This window comes from Lontra canadensis, unplaced genomic scaffold (assembly GCF_010015895.1).
Source record: "Lontra canadensis isolate GAN:19392208 unplaced genomic scaffold, GSC_riverotter_1.0 scaffold33, whole genome shotgun sequence".
Classification (NCBI taxonomy): domain Eukaryota; kingdom Metazoa; phylum Chordata; class Mammalia; order Carnivora; family Mustelidae; genus Lontra; species Lontra canadensis.
This window is the reverse complement of record NW_022631027.1, coordinates 8,092,530-8,106,433: the sequence shown is the minus strand read 5'-3', so window position 1 is coordinate 8,106,433 and position 13,904 is coordinate 8,092,530.

Below are 13,904 nucleotides of genomic sequence, written 5' to 3'. Positions count from 1 at the left end.
AAAACAATTCTATATAAATATGCTAAGATTCAAAACTCAACAAATCAACACATAATTTGTAAAAAGAAAATTAAGAACCTTGCCTTACTAAGACTTGAATACAGATCAACTGCACTGTTACAAAACTTTTCTACTTCTTGTGTAAGCAGATGTAATCCTTTTAATCAGGATTAGAGTCTAAATTGCTAAGGTCTTTGCCTATGTGCTTCTGGGTCTAAGAAAATTTCCTTGAAAACATATCCAATACAAGAGAAAAACTTCTAGATTTCAATATCATCAGCATTTCTATTCAATGTAAATACTTTTAATATAAAAATAGGTTATCACTTACTGGAGATACTCCTCATAGAGGTATTTAGTTAGTCTTACTCGGAAGCATAGTTTGAGCTCATTTAACCCAAACTTCAAGAAGTTATTAACTACAGAGATCTGAAACAAACATATATTACTGGTTTTACTACATTTCCATTCACAAAATTATAATTTATTGCTCTAGCATTGGCTCTGTCCCCAAATCCTATGATTTTTATAACTGATTGTCCAAATTGATAATGATTCGCTTCTGTTTTACTCAGAGTGTGCAAAGATACAAAGAGAACATCCCAAAGCAAATGCAATTGGCTCTATTATGCTGATATATTAAAACTCTACTTGAAACTCAATATTTTAATATGTTAATAACATTAATTACGAGAAGCATCTTGACACTTCTTTTGTCAACAAACAAAAAGTCAAATCTGTCCCCTTTGGATTCAGCGTAAAGGAGTCCTGACATTTATGTTTGTACCTTCTGTTTCCTTCTATAAGCACTATGACCCTAGACAATGAATTCTATTTGCATTTGTTAAAAAAAAACCTATAAATTTCATACCAACTAATACCATAATTTCTAGAGTCATCTTTACTTCTCATTCCCATCATTATATTGAAATTAAGTCTTCCATAGTTCCAAACTCAGATTTATGTAAACATTTTCTCAAGAAAACAATGGTTGTCCACTGAATCTCCATCTCTTAATGACATCTACAATTCTTAGCTCAACTTTTTCTAAAGTCTAAAAGCTGTGTACATGTATCCTCAAGCTTTATTTATTTTCTGACATATTCTCTAATTAGCTGGAGTTTAAAATAAAGCTTTTTTTTTACTCCCATATTTATGACACTAAAATTCTTATAGTAGCAATAAGAGAAAGAGCCAAGCTGAGAATATCACTTATGATTTAACAAACACTGACCTTTATTTTTAATGAATTCAGATACTAAATTCCAATTTCACTTAAATGACATCAGTGGTTCAAGTTACTGTAATAGTTTATGGCCTAAAGTAATGGTTCCCAGTCAGGATGATTTTGCCACCACGCCTACCCAAGCCCTAGCCTTCTCAGGACATTTGCCAATGTCCTGGAGACATTTGGGGTTGTTAAAACTGGGGGGAAGGGCACTACTGCCATCAAGTGGGATGCTACTAAACATCACAGAAACCCTGGCCTAAAGGTTAGAACAAAACAACACATATGGACACATCCACATATGTATACAATGAAACTGAACCCAACCTAATTCCTTTTTTACTATCTCATATAAAGGTTTAAATTGCAAAATTCTGCTCTAAGTTATAAAATGAAACTTGAGATAGGAACTTAGTACCATAAATCTTTAAAGTAAACTTAAGAAGCAAAAATCTCTGAAGATTTTAGGAAGACCCAAGTTTTTCCCTATGTAAGGATTTTTTAAAAATTACACTTACGAGAGGCATGGCGCCGATGAAGTTGGATAAGTATCTCTTGAAATCTTTCCTGCTACGACCAATGATACCACTGCAAACCACCACATGCAATGCATTAGTTGCAAAAGAAGCAATATCGAACTCTAAGAAAAGCTGTAAAGCTCTAAAATTACTCTTGGAAGTTTTTATTGACTCAAAAGATTCAGTAAGAAAAAAAGATGCCGAAAAGCATTTTCTTGCAGAAACGGGTTTCCAACTTTTGAAATTTGACATTTGAAACAGGCTTCTTGAACATCACTCTATGAATGGCAAAATTAAATAACAACGATTTCCTTAGTTCTTTTCCTTCATAAAAAATGGTAATTTAAAGAAAGGCTCATGCTGCCACAAAAGGGATTTAGATGGCGAAACAACTAACAACTTTATAGAGCCAGCAATGGGTTATTATGGATGAAATAAACTAGTATTTGTTTTCAAATATTTTAATACCCTGATTCTCATTTGTATGAACTAATGGCAGAGATAGCCCAATGACAGATCAGCAAACTCTCACTGTAAAAGATCAAGAGTAAATATTTTAAGCTCCTGTGGGCCAGAAGAGATCTGTTCCAGTTACTGTGTTCTGCTATGGCAGAGGAAAAACAGCCAAGAATGAGGCTAGCTGCATCCTAAAAAAATTTTCCCAAACAGATGGCAGTGGGATTAGACCCATGGAGCCTTATCTGCTGACACTAGGACTAATCATAGGTCAGAGAGTAGACTAGTGGGGTTCCCCAGAGCCTCAGAATGGTTCTCTAGTGGCTTCAAATCTGTTAACACATTTCAACTAGACCAACTCCTCTTTCACGTTTTTAATGTATTTTACATATTTACCTGTTCTAAAAATATCCATTAGGAACTTATTTAAAGGATGCCAGGTTAAGCGGCTGCCTTCAGCTCTGGTAATGATCCTGGTGTCCTGAGAATGAATCCCACATCAGGCTCCTTGCTCAGAGGAGAGCCTGCTTCTCCCTCTGCCTGTTGCTCCCCCTGCTTGTGTTCTCTCTCTCTGACAAATAAATAAATAAAATCTTTTAAAAAAGAACTTATTTAAAGTAAGAATCCTACTTTTTTGAAAACCTTAATATAAGGATCTCTGAGTACCATATAGCTAGGATCTTTAAAAAGATATAACTTATTTGATCACATACTCTTTTTAAAAAAAATTTTATTTATTTATTTATTTGACAGAGAGAGAGAGAGAGAGATCGAGATCACAAGTAGGCAGAGAGGCAGGCAGAGAGAGAGGGGAGCCTGCTTCTCCCTCTACCCCTGCCCACTGCTCATGTTTGCTCTCCTCTCTCTCTCTCAAATAAATAATAAAAATATTTTAAAAAAGAAAAGAAATTTCCCCTTGTGCTGAGAACTCTTAGGACCGACCCTCCTAACAGGGTTCTTGTGTATCATGCGGAGTGCTAGCTAGTCAACCTGTCATGCATCTCACCCTGCCTAGTGCTGCCTCTGCCTTACTGGGAGTCTGTGCCTTTTGACCACCTTCTGTCAATTCCCCCTCCCCCTCCAACAACCCTCAAGTAACCACAAGTCTGACCTCTTTTTCTATGATACTGGCCATGGTGCTGGTGTTAGATAGTGTTTCTCTGACTTACTCCACTGAGCATAATCCTTTCAAGGTATATCCATGGTGTTGCAAATGGTAGAATTTTATTTTTTAATGGATGAATAATATTTCATTTTGCCACAACCTCTTTACCCATCCACCAATGGTCAATGGACAATTTGTTGCCATGTCTTGGCTATTGTCAATAATCCTGCTCTGAACGTGGGGGGTGCAGACATCTTTTTCAAGTTACTGCTTTTATTTCCTTTAGATACATTCCCAGAAGTAGAATTGCTGGATCATATGGTATCTCTATTTTTTTTTTAATCTTTGGAGAATCCTCCATACTGCTTTCCATAGCAGCTGCACCAATTTACATTTCCACCAACAGTGCACAGGGCTCCCTTTTCTCCACATGCACGCCAGCATTTCTTATCCTTTGTCTTCTTGATGATGGCCATTCTAACAAGTGTGAGGGGAGATCCCATCGTGATTTTAATTTGCATTTCCCTGATGACTAGCCATGTTGAGCATCTTTTCATGTACTTGTTGATTATCTGTATGTCTTTGGAAGAATGTCTATCCAGGTTCTTTGTCCATTTTTTTAGTTTTTGGTTTTTGGTTTTGGGTTTTTTTTGTTGTTGTTTGGGGATTTTTTTTTCAGGGTTGTTTTCTGTTTGTTTGCTATTGCTCTGTATGAGTTCTCTATATATTTTGGATATTAACTCCTCATCAGATACATGAAAATATTTTTTCCCATTCTTTTCATCTTGTTGATGGTTTCCCTTGTTGTGGAGAAACTTTATATTTTGATGTAGTCCCAGTTGTTTATTTTTCATTTTGTTGCTTGTGCTTTGGGTATGATTTCCAAAAAGTCATGACTAAGGAGCTTTATTCCTGTTTTCTTCTAGGAGGTTCATGGTTTCAGACCTTACACTGAAGTTTTTAATCCATTCTGAGTCAATTTTTTCTGAGTGGTGTAAGATAGGGTTCAGCCATCCGTGCTGTACTGAGAAGCCAAGTAATTTTAATGCCCAATAAATTTTGAGAACCACTGGTTTAATCTCTTTTTTACTACAATAAGAGTAGCTAGAGACCCACATGGTCTAGCCCTTGAAGAGGTCAGAATGCAGCCTGCTGTGAGGCCAAAATCAAAATAATACATAAAGCACAGATAAGATTCTCCTTCCGCAGGCTGTGCCCTGCCCAGGAGAACGTTTGTCACAGATGAGTCTGTCAGTATTTTTCCCGTTGCAAGGAACAGAAACTCTCTCAAGAGAACTTCAGTGAAATTGGGAAGCCTGTTTTCTCGTTTGTCAAGTACACTAATTGGCCCAAAGCTCTTCAGCTCATTTTAGCCTCATTCAATCATTTACATGATTACCATTATTAGAGCCTCAATAATGAACAACTAAAAATAACACTTTTCCTGTGGGGAAATAGAAATACTAAAAAAATAAAAAGATAATCCAGGAATTTGAAAACTGAGAAATTGCAACTCATGTTGAATGTGCAAAATTTAATAAACTTTTAAATAGGGTTCTAAGAAAAAAGCTTTAAGGAAAAGGTTCTTGACATAACATTGTCTCTCCAATGTGATTTTTCAAAAACTACCAAAAAAGTCTGCTCCATCTGCAAGGTAACTTTTGTTCCCTGAGCATACACCAAACTAGAGAATTTAAAAAGTAACATTTAGGGGTGCCTGGGTAGCTCAGTAGGTTAAATCCTCTGCCTTCTGCTTGGGTGTTGGTCCTGGGGTCCTGGGATAAAACCCCACATTGGGCTCTTTGCTCAGCAAGGAGCCTGCTTCCCTTCCTCTCTCTCTGCCTGCCTCTCTGACTACTTGTGATCCCTGTCTGTCAAATAAATAATAAATAAAATCTTAAAAAAGAAAGAAAGAAAGAAAGGAAGGAAGGAAGGAAGGAAGGAAGGAAGGAAGGAAGGAAGGAAGAAAAGTAACATTTAGAGGAGTCCACAGTGTGCTTTTCTCCCTCACAGCAGCCTGAAAGGGAAGTGTGGTTTATAACTAAGATTGTGGCGCCACCTTCAGTTCACAGGGTGGATTGACAATTTGACCCGGATGCTTCTAGACTGGATTATAAAAAGAAAGGAGTCTTAAAACCAAATACCTGTAAATGATTAAGCATGAAGGCACAGGGCGGCAGGGTGGGGTGGGGGCAGAATCATTAAACCAAACTACCTTCTCCAGCGTGCTGCAACTCTACCTGTGGGGGGTCTCTTTAGTCCACAGCGAGACCTCCACCCTAGCTCCTGCTACTTCAAGTATACTCGGGGTTCAGCAGCTTCGGCATCATTTGAGAGCCAGCGAGAGATGGAAATTCTCAAGCCCCACTCCAGACCTACCGAATCAGAATGTGCATTTTCCAGATGATGTGTGCGCTCACCAATGTCGGAGAAGCTCTGTTCTATGTACTTTCCCAATCATTCTGTCCATATTCCCAATTTCACAAATCCAGGGTAAGGGGTGCAGGGCGGAAAATGCAGACAGACACTTTATCGACAGAATTACACAGCTTTGATGAGAAGATGTCATTTACTGAACTTACATTTCAGCAAGGTACTAATCCTAGCCAAAAGTAAAGGTAGAGTCCCAAATATATTACAAATATTACACTTTCCGATTATGTATTTTGTCATTTTCCAACATAAGACTTTGAGGACTTCTGCCTCATCTGCAGCTCTCTAAAGACCAAAAGCTCTCCTGCTTCAGTTGCACTGACTCATGTGCCTTGCTTGTACCCACCTTTCAGAGTAGCTCAGAATGTTCCCTGGGTCTCAGCCTGGTGCTTTCCTTCCCTGGATTCCCAGCACTCTCCCCACCACCTCACAATACTCTTATACTCCTCCACAGGACCCTTAATGTTTTACGAAATAGTTATTTACCTGTCTTGGCTCCTTTTCTAGATCATAACTGCCTTCAAAAAGCCAAGATTATATACTGGAATTCACTCACTTATTCGTTAATTTATTCTAATACTAAACACCTATTATGGGCCAAGCATTGTGAATTTGATTGAAAAACACTGAGCACAATCCCAGCATTTATAGAGCTCACATGTTTGTAGTGTAAAAGGTCAAACAAGTGGGTGCCTGGGAGGCTCAGTCGTTAGGCGGCTGCCTTCAGCTCAAGTCATGATCCCAGGGTCCTGGGATCGAGGCCCACATTGGCCTCCCTGCGCAGTGGGAAGCCCGCTTCTCCCTCTCCCGCTCCCACAGGGAATAATTCCCAAAGCCATGACTCCCTGAATAAGAGACCGAAGGCTCCCTTTTATTAGGACTTGGGACAAATTTTCAGAGGGTCATCTTAACATTATCATGAGGCTGAGACATTTCTGGCACTTTGATTCATCTGCTCAGGGGTTTTCCTCAAATATTTCTTTTTCTGTTCCATCAGTTCGTTAGTTTCTAAAGGTAACGCTGAGATGGAAGCTTCTAGGAGCTTCCTGAGTTCAGGAGGTCAGACTGGTGACAAAATCCCTCCTCTGGTTTTATTCCACTCCTCCTGGTGGAGGGCCATCTTCTGTAGCTTCTTCCTGTCAGACATGGCATGTACTCACAGGGATTCAGAAAGGAGCAGAACTGTTTCCCCCCCTCGTGTGAGATCTGTATGTCACCAGATTTTACCTCTAGCTGTTCGCCCCCTCGTGTTACTCCCAACCCTCTCTACGCTTGGCCACAGACTGTACCCAATAGTTGAGTATGCAGGTTCCAAAGAGTAGTAAGCTGAGCAGGATTACCAGGGGCCCCAGGAAGGAGAGGAACCACATGACGCTGGGTAGGGCCCTTCTGACGGCCTCCCTGTCCCCCTCAGGAAAGCCTCCTCCTCTTTGTTTGAGGGTAGGCAGCCGAGCTGCCTGATCAGAGATTTTCTTTTAATTTTTAAAAAGATCTTATTTATTGCAGCACCTGGGTGGCTCAGTGGGTTAAAACCTCTGCCTTCTGCTCAGGTCATGATCCCAGGGTCCTGGGATGGAGCCCCGCATCCGGCTCTCTGCTCCGCGGGGAGCCTGCTTCCCTCTCTCTCTCTGCCTGCCTCTCTTGCCTACTTGTGATCTCTGTCTGTCAAATAAATAAATAAATAAAAATCTTTAAAAAAAATTTTTTTTATTAATTTGCTTGTGAGAGAGAGAGCGAGTGCACGCACACAAGCATGAGCAGGGGGAGGGGCAGAAGGAGAGGAAGGCTCTCCGCTGAGCAAGAGGCCCCATGTGGGACTTGATCCCAAGGCTCTGGGATCATGACCTGAGCCGAAGGCGGACGCCTAACCGACTGAGCCACCCAGGCGTCCCATCGAAGATTTTCTTAATATTGACTTTGACTACAGGCACAACACGAAGTATTAAGTACTGCCCGGACCCCCTCCCACTAGCAGGTGGTGCAGAGCCAGTCTATCATCGCCTACTTATATTCTCCAGGGGACTGCACTCCCCAGGGGCCCAGTGTATCTGGAGTTCGCTAGTTTCAGATATCCTAGAACAACGGGGACAACGACTCCTGTCAGAACCGGGTTCATTTCAAGATCGGAAGGCTCAGAGCATCATAACCCGTCTCTAGAAGCCGAGGAGCAAAGCGAAGGCAGCCAGAAAACGCTCCGTTCTACCAGGTGCTAACAATGACCTGTGCCGCTCACGACTGAACAGTCCGAGAAAACGCGGCAGGCCACTCCGGGACCTACAGCTGACAGGACTGCAGAAACCAGAGCAGCATGAGCCAGGGTCCTTTAGACTGAGCGTCCCTCCTTCTGGGGGCTTCGCCTACCTCGCGGATGAGACGGACAAAAGTGTCCGTCGTGCCGGTGGCTCGCGGGCGTGTTTGTCGTCCTCCGTCGTGCGAGCGCCGCGCCGAGGTTCTGGCGAGGGGCAGCGGCCTTTCCGCCCCGCAGCGGCGGGTCCGGGGCGGGACCCCCTCTAATATTAGAGATGTGTGGCTCACTGCAAGAGGTGGGATCCCGTCTATACTGGGTGTAATTGGGCCTGTGGCGACCGGTTTTCCCCCGTCTTGAGGTACACCCCACCCCAGGTTCGCGTGGTGGAGACTGATTTCAGTGGGCGGCGTAGGGATAGGCAGACGGCTCCACCACCTGGTCAAGGCCCACTGTGTGCTTCAAACCCTAGAAACCTCTGCGTCGGGCGGTGGGGAGTAGAGCCTGGAGGAAAGGGCCTCCCCTGGGTCATCTGGAAGGAGCTGAGTTTTAGTTTAAGCCTTTGGGCCAGCTCCTATCCTAGTGGGAGCTCCTCTTAATAGTCTGGGTTTTGTGGGTCTTTTTCGGGGGTTCGGTGAGCCCCTTCTGTCCTTCAGGGTAGCTCCTGGAAGCATGCGGCAGCTCCCGCTCGTTGCAGCACCCGATTGGCCCTTCTTAGCCCCATTCGAAGGTCCCCTCTCACTCTCAGCGGCCCGCTCTGGGTTCCGCAATGACCTCTGGGACAGAGCGCCTCCCGCTTCTCCTTCGGAGCTCTATGCCTTTCCCCAGCCTTGCCTAGGTAATTCTTCACTACATGTTGGCTCTAGGATGCCTTGAAGAGGTGGCTTTTTATGTTCTGTCCAATCTTTTAAATTGTTTTCAGCAAATCTTATCATTTCTCCCTTCAAAATACTTCCAGAATTCTACCCCTTCTCACCACGCTCACTGCCACTCCCCTGCCGCCCTCACCACCTCTGACCTGATTATGGCAAGGACCTCCTCACCCGCTTCCTCTGCTTCCACCCCTCTGCTGTCGGTGCCTCAGCACAGGGCCTGAGAGCCCACAAAACCTAAGCCAGATCAAGTCCACCCCTTTGTTCATGTCTCTAATGACGTCCCATTGGACACGAACCTACAAAGTCCCACATAATCTGGGCCCTCTCTCTGTCTCTGAATTTATCCCCTGCTCCTTGTCCCACACTCACTCCCTCATTATTTGTGCCTCTTCAGTGTTTCCTAAGGCATTAGGACTCCAGGGCTACATCACTAAGCATCCCCAAGTCTGACAGCTTAACACAACCAAAGCCATGCTTTCCGTTGGTCAAGAATTCGGAAAGGGATTGAGAAGCACTTCCCACTCAGAATTATTCAACAGACATGCAGTCAAGATATCCTCTGGGGCTGCAGGTATCTCTGAAGGCAACCCTGGGGCTGGGGACCCATGTTTGAGATGGCTAACAGGCTGGCAAGTCAGCCCAGGCTAGGGCCTGGGACCTTCCTTCCAGCCACCAGGGCGTCCTTACTAGGAGCTGGTTTCCCTCAGAGCAAGCCATCCAAACAGGAGAGGGGAAGCCACAGTGCCCTTGATGCCTTGGCCTCCGAGGCTGCACACAGTCACTTCTGTTGTGTTCCTTCATCACACCCAGCCAGCACGAACTCGGCATGAGGGCACATGATACACAGGTGAGACTACCCGGGATTAGAATCCTTGGGGCTATCAGGGAGGCCACTTCTCATACGTTAACAGGCCAGGCATGGCCCACCTCCTGGTTTTCCTATTTACCACTGCCTTTGGCTTAAAATGTCCTTGCCTCGAATATCCATATGGCCAGCTCCCTCACTTCCTTTACAACTTTCACTCAAGTATTATCTTTTCAGTGAGGCCTGCCCACCCCCCACCCAAAATGGAAACCTATTTATCCATATTTCTTCTGCATCGAACAGGGGTTCACTTCCAAGATCTTTGTGACTGCAGTAAACTAGATCACATGCTTTAATCTCACTCAAACAGGTCTGTCACAGGTCCACAAAGCTTATCTTAGAGGGTCTTACAATTGGCAAAGTTAGAAATCCAGATGTGACAAAAATCAGTCACTCCCCAAAACCTACACAACTATTTGTGGGTCCTTGGTGGGACAAGTTAACATATTGCTATTTTCCTTTCTGAGGAAGACCTACCTCATTGCCCCTCAGACATAATAAACTCCAAGTATTTTACAGCTTCCTTAGATACTGGGGCCTTTTCTTTTGATACCTTATGTAGCCCTTGCTAGCTATAGTATTTTTGTGACACACAACACCTCATAATCAGAATTACAAGTGATGACATTATACTGGGACATACTAGAACTTCAGGGATTTTAGATAATTTCTGGAACAGCCAGAGCATTTACCCACACAATATAATCTAAGAAGATTTATCATCGCTTAGTTGATAATGCTTTCCATACCAAATAAATAAGCCTAACTAGCCAGAAAGTTTTTATTTTTTGGAGAAGTTGTCAAAAATATCAGAAGCTTTTAAAGTACACATCTAAGTGGGATTGCAGATCATTACAAAACTTTTAACCAAGTTGGCAATAAGAGATTCTATGGGGGTTATTGTTGCTAACCAAACTTAGCTCTTTTATTATTAAGAAGATTGGATTTTCTTAAGTAATCAAAGACCTGATAAAGACAAAGCATAGAAACTATTTTTTCTGGGTAGATAAAGAAAAAACTTGGTTTACAATTTCTTATCACAAGTAAACCAAATTGCAACCTATGCCAGTATGTTTTTTTAAGTTTATTTTTTTAGTTAAGTTTATTTTTTATACCCAAGATGGGGCTTGAACTCATAACCCCAAGATCAAGAGTCACATGCTCCTCTGACTGAGCCAGCCAGGGGCCCCTATACCAGTGTACACTCAAAACTCATTCATTCCCATCTCAGTCTCAATTACATATAAAATATAAAACTCCCTTCCAGAGATTCCTTTGTCTTAGACTTTCTACAGCTCTCTTTTTACATTCAGATTTTGTCCTAAGTTTCCCATATTCCATACTACAACCAGTCTCATTTTAGGACAAAGTTACTTTCTTTTCCCCCAACAAAAGCGTATTTCTATTTCTCATACCTTGCTTACCAAAAACACCCATCTTTCTTTCCTTGCATATATAGCTGTTTCCCATATTATTCCCAGTAGTCCTAATTACATTAGAATTCTTAAAACTTAGAGACCTTTATTTTTTTCTTTTTTAAAAGATTTTATTGATTTGAGAGAGAGAGAGAAAGAAAGAACATGAGAGGGGGAGGGGCGGAAGGAGAGGGAAGAAACAGACTCCCTGCTGAGCAGGGACACCCACCGCTCCCCGCCCCGCAAAGGACTTAATTGAGTAGAGCCTGGGTACCTGGTTGTTTGGTCTACTTGTCAGGGGCACCTGATGTTGTGTTGTTTAAAAACCCATCAGCCTTCCCAGAAAGCCTGTGGGATTGTCTGAAAAGGCATACAAATTGGGACCCCAAGGCCCAAGTTAGTCAAATGGTCCTTAATACCTATATCATATCTCAAAGTGCTCCAGATATCCGCAGAAAGCATCAAAAATTAGCAACAGGTCCCAACACTAATTCCACTCAGCAAAGACAGCTTTTAGGGTATTCAATAACAGATGGGACAAAGGATGAAAAGGAAGACAAGAAAATGAAAAGGCAAACTGCCCTTCTGACAGTAGCTCTAGTCTGCCTGAGGTAATCCAGGGGAAGAAAGGAAGTCCCCATGGGTAAGTGTCCCAGCTCCAATCCTGGGACCAAGAGACCAGACACAAAACTGGGTTACAATCAGTTCACATACTGTAAGCAAGAGGGGCACTAGAAATCAGATTGCTCTAACTGCCTGGGAAAGGGAAGTGTGATGGCAAAACCAAATCACTCCAGTGCCCCTTGTAGAAAACCAGATCCTCATCTCCCCTGAGGAGCCCCTGTGGCCTTAGCAATAGGAGAAGAACCAGTTGAATCTCCTTGAGACAAGAACCACCTTTCCTCTATGGAACACCCAGAATGGTAGTCTTTCCAATAGAAATGTAACATAAGGGAGTCTCAGGATAAGAAGAGACCAAATGATTTCTGAAGCCTTTGACCTGTGAAATGGGCCAGGATTAAACACCCCTGTTCAAAACCTGGCCCTCAGCTTCCATAAAGTTACTTGGTGTCAAGGATAAGTACAAATCATAACAATAAGGTGTTTTGTGTGTGTGTGTGTGTCTGTCTAGGTGGTTATTTTTGACATTTTGATGGTATTGCAAAAAGTCATTTATAAAAGAACTCTATTAGGTTTAAAGGCAAGTGCTTGTAAAAATTATGCATTCTAAAACTCAAAGCTTCTATTAGTTCTTGAGTTCAGGGGGTCAGTCCTGAGTTCAGGGGGTCAGGCCAGTGACAAAATGGGCAATTGGAAGTATCTAAAATTAATTTATCAAGAAATAGCTGTATAGCGTATTACTTTAAAAATAAGGGGAAAAAATGCAATCACCACAAGACAATTAAAATGGTTGCTCCTAGGGAGAAGGAGCAGAGTTTCCCAGAGGAAACTGGTTTTCAATTTTTTTTAAGTGACATGCATATGGTATGTTTATGGGTCAGATTATTCACACAGGAAAAATGACTTACGTAAACAGTTCCCTACAACTAACAATGCTGAAGTTCACCTGACAGAATTCACTCTGCCTTTAGGCAAATTATACTTTTAAACACCAAGTTTAGAAGTTTAAGAAGTCCATAAGGAAATGACAGACACTACAGTCTCACTAGTTTTAAGTCACATGCTAATCACTAAGAGAAGGGAACAAGGTGAAGGGTCGCAATATGCCACCCCAGAATACACCACTTTGGTGTAACCACTGTTTCTGAGCTAAAAACACTTAAAAAAACAGGTGCAGGGGCGCCTGGGTGGCTCAGTTTGCTAAGTGGCTGCCTTCAGCTCTGGTCATAGTCCCAGGATCCTGGGATTGAACCAAGCACTGGGCTCCTTGCTCAACGGGGAGCCTGCTTCTCTCTGTCTGCTGCTCCTCCTGCTTCTGCTCTAATAATTTTTAAAAAAAATAAGGAAAAAAAAAAAAAAAAAAACCAGGTGTAAGAAGGGCACTCTGACTCTCCCCCTTTTCTTCCTGAAAATAAGCTAATATTTGCCATCTCCATATGGAGGATGTCCTCTCTAAACCAGAAGGAAAGTATCATTCTCATCATCAAGGATGTCAGGTCAAGACAGAGAGAATTCTACATAAACCTTATTTATTTCTTACCTTCACTTAGCTTCCTCACGTAGTTTACTTTTCTACAATTGCCTCTCTTTGTTCAACCTGGTATAAAAAGCCTTTAGGTTTTGCCACTTCTTTGAGCCATCTCCTTATGAGGGCTTCCATAGCACCTAAAACTTGTATTAAATAAACGTGTATCGTTTTTCCTATCTACCTATCTTATGTCAACTTAATTCTCAGGACCAACCAAAAACCCAAAGATGGTAGAGGTAAAATTTTGCCTCCCCTGCAGAGGCAAACCCTACATACATTTTATTCTGTTAATGCACAGCAAACCACTGTAGTTGTTTACACCCCTATTTTCTGTTGTAGGAAAAATAGAAGCTTGGTATTAGAACACAGAGTGGTACCCTTGGGATCCAGTATGTTCTCATGAATGGAATTTATTCTCTAGCTTATTGTTCAGATTAAGCTGCCATTTCCCAGTGAGGCCTATAGAATATCCTAAGAGGAACTGTGAGGAAAAAGATGTTTCACGGTAATCATATTTTAGAAACGTTGGATTTCTTTATTGTAGGTCTTCGCAGAACCAGCATTATGTTAGTGTATATGGTGATTCTCCAGGAAAAGGATATTCCTCTATGCCTC